This window comes from Triticum aestivum, chromosome 1D, assembly GCF_018294505.1.
Source record: "Triticum aestivum cultivar Chinese Spring chromosome 1D, IWGSC CS RefSeq v2.1, whole genome shotgun sequence".
Classification (NCBI taxonomy): domain Eukaryota; kingdom Viridiplantae; phylum Streptophyta; class Magnoliopsida; order Poales; family Poaceae; genus Triticum; species Triticum aestivum.
The window spans coordinates 36,980,483-36,988,857 of record NC_057796.1 but is presented as its reverse complement, the minus strand read 5'-3'; the positions used below and the strand labels follow the sequence as shown (position 1 = coordinate 36,988,857).

Below are 8,375 nucleotides of genomic sequence, written 5' to 3'. Positions count from 1 at the left end.
CATAAAGATGAACAATGAAGTCAATTCAGAATTGACATGACATGATCAATCGATAAACCTATTTTGACAAACAGACTAAGTTCTCAGATTTTTGTCGCATAATTGGATCGCTATCCCATGGTCACATAACCATTCGATTATGTGGTTATGTTGCAGCATTTGGGAAGCAGGTGACTCGAGGTTCTTATTCCTTGTAGAAGAAAAGAGTAACGCAAATGATTCATGATATTTGTTGCCTAATTGAAAGCTTAATGCATCTATTCCTGTAGTAGTTACACTAATTTGCTACAAACTTCAGAACAGAACATTTAATTGCACATTACTTAGTATTCTGACATCCGTATAAATTCTGAGCATGTCTTTCCCCTGCTTTTTTAACCAAACTTGGTGAGTCGTGCTTTCCAATTCAGTTTCAACTAAATAGGAGGGGAAACAAACACTTCTTCATTAACAGTATCATCTCACCTACAGAGAACTTCATCAAAAAACTTACGTTGCCTATTATCCCTCAGTCTGATTGTGTAGCGACTGTTGCTTCTAGATTCCATGGTGGACAGTAGATCCTATCACCTACTTTCCTTAATTTGGTTTTTAGTCTCTTTTGATAGTTTGTACATTTTGTTCTTGGTGTTGATCTGACAGCCAAGTGGAACTAGCTTTTCATTTGTCTCTCAACATTGTTAATTATCTAGAACCATGCATGATACTGCATCTAAACATTGCAATGCTAGTGTTAGTTTGTATGTTGTAGAATATATGAGATGGAAATTATCTTGGCGTGCAGCAAATTCATGCACAATCTGCTTCCGTGTACAGTCCTACATGACTGAAACGTCTTTCCTATTTTGCATGTGAGATGCTGGTTGTCCGTATTGTGTTGGTAAAAATTTACGGATATTGCTTTAGCTATTTGAGATTACCTTCCTCAGGTTGTTAGTCTATGCTTTCGGGGCATAGTTTATTAGTATCATATTGATTTTGGTTTATGTAGTTAAAATAAGTTTTCCTATGAAAGGAGAAGTTAAAGCTGTATATGATATTTGGTATACACCTTAACTGCAGGTTACGATACCAATGTGACTAGGAGAATGCCCGTGCGTTGCTATGGGCAAAAGCCGGATGACCGTCTATTGCCATGAAATAATAGAAATATACGCATGTATCAAATTAATATTGTAATTCAGAAATATATGTTAAGCATGGTGGCAGCTGGTTTCATCAAATAGCGACAAATTCAAACTCTCTTAGGCATCTTTCTTTCTCGGCAGTCTTGGTGTCTCCTAAACCAGATAATCGCTCACCACCAAAGAACTTATACCATCCATTATTAAATAGTATCAATATCACTCAACTTCACACGTCCATGCATGTCACTATTACAAGGTACACAAAACCTGACAATTCCTTGTAATGAGCCTCTTAATTCAGCAATAATAGCACAAAAAGAGAGATCCAACTTCCGATAGTGTTCTTTATCAATAGCATGACCATTCCATTCTTCTATCAACAATCAGCCTGAAAAAACATTGCAAACTGTTTAGTTCATGTCAAATATTAGGCCCAAATTGTTAACCATGGCCATTGGTAAGTATATAGTGCAACAGGTTCGTAGTGCACCCGGACATCGGTTTGTACTTAAAAAAAATATTTCAAACAACCGAGAAAAGGTCCGCATATAGGCATAAAACGAACCGATTGTCATGAAAATCAAGTACCTTTTGAAAGCCAACTCGAAAAACAAAAATAGTATCGACAGTGGTAATGGGCCAAATTCAAAGCCCACCTAGTGTTGTGTACTCTCGAATTCATCTTTTTTCTTGAACTATGTTATGAATTTGACTTCAAACTTGTGACACGGTTGTTCCATTTGCAAATATGGCCTATCTCATCTAAGTCGTATATTTTTTAGATTTTATTTTCAAAAAATATTTATGAATGTCAACCATATTTATTAGCTATTTTCTCAAAACATTCAAAGATGCCAACAAAAGGACCATGTGCACAAGATATTCACCCTTTGGCTGGTCCCCCTCTCTAGCATTTTTTCCTTGTTCGACTTAAACACACTACTTCACGTTCTGTGTTGGATCTTCCGGTCACCCACGCTTCATCTTTGTTATAAAAAAAACAGCTAAAGCTTTTGCTAAGTACCTGGCCCACTCCTCCGACTACCATCTAAATTCAAATGCTCTTCCACCCTAAAAATTAATAAAGTTAATCAGAAACACTGAATAACCAATAAACCATGAAACGCAGCCTTTAATAAAAAGCTGATTGTATATAGGAAATGTTTCATTTATCTTGAATCAAGATTTTTTTTACAGTGTCATGAACCTGGTGCCAACGGTGTACTCGTAGTGGCCGATGAGCCTTTGCCACTGCCTACACCGCGCTCATGCATGCCGCTCTGCTGCTGCCGCAAGCACCAGCCACACTCCCTGCGATGAGCAGCCGAAACGATTGAACGCCATGCCATCATAAGCCAATCCAGATGTTGAATTAAGGCTTGTACGACATCCCATATTTGCGGATTGCACCCAGAAGATTGCACTCAAGACGCTAGTTGAAACCAAGATTAATAATACAAATACAAAGAAAACAAAGATAAGCATGAATATGATGTTGATGGCCTGCTCAGCTTGGTCCCTCTAAATAGGCAATAATTTATAGTTCAATTAGACCCAAAAAATTCGTTACCTCTGTACAAAAAAGAATTGTTGGTTCCCTTGGTATTTAGCGCCAGCGACAATTTCCTACTCTGGCTAAAATACTGTTTTCCCAGGACACCCTGACATGGCCCTACTTAAGCTCCTTCTCGTTCTTGTTCTTGTTCTGGTTCGTGTCCGGCAAACCATACCATCTTCCAAATATTGTTAATCTCTGCAAACAAAATAGGCACCAGAAAATCATCACCATTCTACTCACGTGTGAAGTTTCATGAAGTATTGGCACCCGTGGTATTCTTAGTGAAGAAAATACAATTGAGGCCTTACTATTCATTAAACAGTATTTTTTTAATATAGCTGTGATTTTGTCATTTTTGCCTAGAATAATAAGGATGTAATTTCTTTACTCCATGGTTTTTGGCTGTGAGTTTCTTCCCTAATCCCTCGTACAAGGTTAACTCGTCCGATCCCTTTCTTTTCCTCAGTAAATTCGTTCACATTTTTCTCATTCAGCCAAGTTTTGGTGGAACCCTTGATTTGCTTGGATTTGATTTTTATATGATAAAATTGAAATAGTGTGGTGTGATTTAGGATTTGTAGTCATTGTGGAACCCTAGATTGTTCAAGTTTTTGTGGAACCCTTGTGTAGATTTGTATGTAATATTGATATAGATTTGTGTGATTAGGATTAGTAGATGATCTGTAATCATTGTTGGACCCTAGTATTTATGATGTGTATTTGTGATGATTGTTGAAGTGCTTTCATTGTATATCTTAGATTAGTATTCAACTTTCCTTTTAGTGTTTACCGATTGTTGAATACATATGAAATAATGCTCGCATATGAAATAAAGCATAGAGAGTAAGCTAACATATGTTTATTGTTTGAAATTTGTAGGATGGTTTGGCTTCTTGATGATCACTGGGACACGCGACACCGGGCATACTTTATGTCGATGGAGCAGCGGGTAATAATGTAAGTGGCCGGTATTATGAATTTTGTGTTTATTTAAAACACAAATGCCCCATATGTAATTTCCTGATTTGCTTGTTTGTAGGAGCTTCAACCTCTAAAGATTCGGTCTCACGGGGTCACCCTTGGGGGGATGCACTATGATGAGCGGTAGACACCATACATAAGGGAGACATGACTCCTCCCCTTCATTCAGTTGGTCAGCCGGTCGACGCCGAACTTCAATTCTGCAGCAATCACCGCGCTTATTGATCGTTGGAGGACGGAGACACAGTTTCCATCTTCGGACCGGGGAGATGACCGTGACGCTCCAGGATATTGCTATGATCTCCGGTCTTCCTATCGAGGGGAATCCTCTTTGTATGAGCACCGATTCTAATGGGTGGCGCGAGCAGATGCATGCCCTTATCGGTATGGTTCCTCCAGAGCCTCAGGAACCATAAGGAGACAAGAAGAAGAAAAGAGTCGTACCCGGTGCTCCTTTCACCTGGATTGCATTCCACTTTGGGTATTGCCCTGAGGATGCTAATGATGATCAGGTCAAGAAATATGCTCGTGTCTACATGTGGTACGTTATATCCAGGGCTATGTTTGCTGATGGCACATGCAAGAATGCTCCATGGATGTGGCTGAAGGCGTTGACCGTCTTCGATAGCAAATGGAGTTGGGGTTCGGCGACACTGGCTTACTTATATAGACAGGAAGGCAACTGTTTATTTTCACTTCATTGATACATTATCAATGCGATTTTCCTGTTAATTGAACCGTGTTTTCTTCTATGTGAAGTTGGATGAAGCCTGTTGTAGGACCTCAACGGATGGAGGTATTGGTGGTTGTATGCTCGTACTTTCTGTATGGTGCTGGGAGCGATTGCCGGTTGGATGACCAAAGATCGTGAAGTACGAGGATTGGAACGACAAAGACGACCCACTATGGTTACCCACTTGGGCTTACACACTTTTTGGCGACTCTGCTGGGGACGAAGCTTTGAACGGTCTCCAGCCCGTTCTTGGTACGAAGAGATCGTCATCTAGGGTTTGCAATCTACAAAGGTAATATGAACACACAATTCCCTACTGTAGATGCAAATAATTCATAAGGTGTTACTAAATCATTCAATGAGTATACTCTATTGGCCATCCCTAGTTTGCGCAATCATGCATCTAATTACGTGCATAGGACGATTCAAAGTAATTTACATGCTTCAACTTCTTATGATACTAGTAACATGCACCATATGTATCTCAACTCTCCTGCATCGACAACCCCACAAATCGTTATGCTGATGAACAACATGGTGAGTTCGCTTAATAAATTTGAAACACCTCATGTTAGAATTTCCGATGCCATGCAAGAATGTGTTTCACCCTTTTATTCATCGGCAATTAATGTGCAATATACTAATCCAACCATGCCGATGAATGAGAGAATTGGCCATGCTACTACTGGCTATTCGGCCAGTTACTCTCAATTGTCATATGCTACACCTCATGTTAGTAATTTTTCGGCACCGTATACAACTGTAGATGCTCATAATTCGGCTCCGCACCTTCATGGTCATAGCCGAATAAGTAAAAAATTTCCAGGAGTGCACATGCCATCATCTAATATTGTAGCATATAATGCATCCTCTACGCAATTGCGTAATTTCGGCAACACCTCATTGTTGAAAGAATCTAAAAGTATTGTGGAGCAACCCCTTACAGAAAATTGAAAATGACTAAATTAAAAAGGGATATAGACCGAAATAATAAGATTAGTGCTCTTTGCCTTGAAGAACATGATAAGGGGCTAGTTCTTGATTATAATGCAATAAAAGCTAGAGTTTTGCAAAAAGATGAATCTTTGCCAATTGGTAAAATTGGCGAGCAAAAATATGGTTTTACAACAATGCATATGCCTTCAGCTAGTACTACATCATATTATACACCCCTACACAATTGTAAAGTTTCGGCAACACCCACGTGTCATTGCTGAAACAATCTAAAAGCATTGGGGGGGGGGGGGGGCAATCATATCCGGACTGGGCTGAAATTGAGAAAAAGCTTAAAGCCAATTTTGCCGCTCGCCGCTAGAAAAGAACAGAAAAAAGAATTGGCTCAGATAAAAGAAGCATTGCCAATTGGTAGAATCAACGAAAAGAAGGATGGTTCGGAACATGAAAGTGCTTCAGTTGAAAAAGCCGAATCAAGTAGTATATATTCCGAGTCCATCAAATCCAAAGAGGCAAGTATTATTGAGAAAGGGCATGGCAAGCGTAGCAAAACGACCATGCTTGATTTTTCTAAAGTTAATGGAACCTACTTCCTGCCCTATGAGTTCCATGCCGTAGAAATTGAGAAGCCTCAAGGACAAGAGCAAGTAGCCGAACAAAGTTTGGCTGACAAGGATCTTCATAGTAATGATGCACGGAATAAAGAAAAAGATGATGACAAGGCGTTGGGGAGCTATCCAAATACGGAGCAAGATATTGTTCAAGTCACACTACCATCATGCTCTCCCAACATATTTGAAGAGGTATGGCTAGCAAGTAATTTACCCATTGTCAGATTTGGTCAAAAATTTATTGTTGATGCATCTATTAGAAAAACCCTCATAAATAATTTTTAAAGACCAATGAGGAAGGGTAATTTACTTATTAGCAATAAAATTGTTATAGAACATATCGGTCAACCCATTGCGCCATTTATAAAGACCGTTACTGACTTATTGTTACAACCAAGGCTTTCCTCATTGCTTTATTTAAAGTTCATATCTACTTGGGTAGCTTTGCTTGTTTCATACTTGGCTTACTCTTGGTCTCAATTGAGGCATGCATGTTCTAACTATTTTTGTTTCGGAAACTTAAAGCCAAGGTTAAATTCTTTTCAGAAAACCGATGCTAGTATAATATCTTATCCAATGACATCGGCAAAAGAATGCAAAATAAAAATCATAGCCGAATGGGATGATGCAAAATCTGAACCATTCGCTTGCTTAACTCCAAAGTCGTTCTCACAGCAAGATTGGCTAGAAAATAAAAAAATTACCTTCAATTCAAACATGTGTGATCAAATCTTTGATTTGTTGTTGAGAAATAATTATATTAGAATTTTTGAGGGACGAATGTATGTAAGTTGCATGATTCATCCAAGCATAGTGTTGAGGATTGCAACGTGTTCCGTCAAATAGTCAAATCGGCCATTGATAAAGGACGATTGAAATTTGTTGAGACACCAAGTGATGACCAGTCTATTCTGATTGGTCCCGATGGCAAATGGTTTTTACATCAGCTGCTTCAAGCTGATCCATTTAAACATGAGAAGTTAAAAACTACAGATATTGGGATCAAGCTTTCAAATAAGTAAGTTGTTCAAGAGCATAATGATAATATGTTTGAGGGAGAAAATTCCATCAAAGTTGTAATGAAGACGCCCAATACTTGGGGGGGGGGCAATAAAAAAAATCCAAAGATCGATGCAAGCAAAGGCCGAGGTAAGCACAAAGGTAAAAAGTCGAAAGTCACTTCGCGCAACTATTGGAAAAATATCAGAAGACAAGTGAGGATAAAATTGCTTGTCAGGCAAGTAATTCAAAAGCTTCAAGATCACCCCCTAGGTGCAAATCTGATGGCCGGTATTGGCAAAGTGAGAATTTGAATGCAACATATTCATATCCTTATTTTGGGCCGCCAATGCCAATGCCATGGATGCCTCCCCATGCTCATGTAAATCCATATCCTTTGTCGGACATGTATGATACAAGAGCACATTCTCCATCTTATTTTAGACCATCTCACCAACATTGTGTAGCTCCAAGAAGGTCAAAGTTTGATGAACAATCATATGTTAAAGACCGTTTCAATAAAAAAGAATCGGTCCGGACCCCATGGACAAGGAAAGAGGTGGTCAAGCAAGTATAGCGGGTCAAGAAAGATGGTCGTAAGTGTGCTACCTCAGATTTGATCTCAAATAACAAAGAGCCAATTAAAGTGTTGACATTGGCTACAAAAGGCAAAGAAGTGAAGCAAAACCAGGTGGGAAAAAGAAGTACCAGAGGGGAGCTCCGGGGAGGGGGGGGGAGCACAAACCACCAGGGCGCGCCTGGGGGCCCAGGCGCACCCAGGTGGGTTATGCCCACCTCGGTGGCCTCCCGCACCGCCTCTTCGCCCTATAAATTGCCAAATATTCCAAAACCCCCAAAGATAACCCTAGATCAGAAGTTCCGCCGCCGCAAGCCTCTGTAGCCATGAAAAACCAATCTAGACCCCGTTCCGGCACCCTGCTGAAGGGGGAAATCATCACCGATGGCCATCTTCGTCATCCCGGCGGCCACCACGATGATGAGGGAGTAGTCCGCCCTACTGATTCACTTGGAATATGTTTTGGCACTCAACTCGCGGATTCCCGAGGTGACGTTGGGATAATCTATGCATAGGGGTTGATGCACGTTCTCGTCTTTTATTCCTCTGGTAGAAATCTTGGGGCACTCTTTGAGGTTCTTTCTGTTGGATTGAGTATTATGAATCTGAATTTACTTTGGTGTTATTTTAGTATGAACTCTTGATAGATGAATCGGAAAGAATAACTTGGTGTTATTTTAGTACGAACTCTTGATAGATCGTTCAGAAAGAATAACTTGGTGCTATTTTAGTACGAACTCTTGGATAGATACATCGGAAAGAATAGCTACAAACAATTTCTTCTTATGTTCTCCGCTAGATAGGAACTTTGGAGTGATTCTTCATCGCACTTTGA

General features: G+C 39.8%; 1 pseudogene; it reads left to right on the top strand.

The window, feature by feature from the left end:
• Positions 1-1,574: 1,574 nt before the first annotated feature.
• LOC123157471 (protein MAIN-LIKE 1-like) lies at positions 1,575-4,370 on the top strand (annotated as a pseudogene).
• Positions 4,371-8,375: the final 4,005 nt, after the last annotated feature.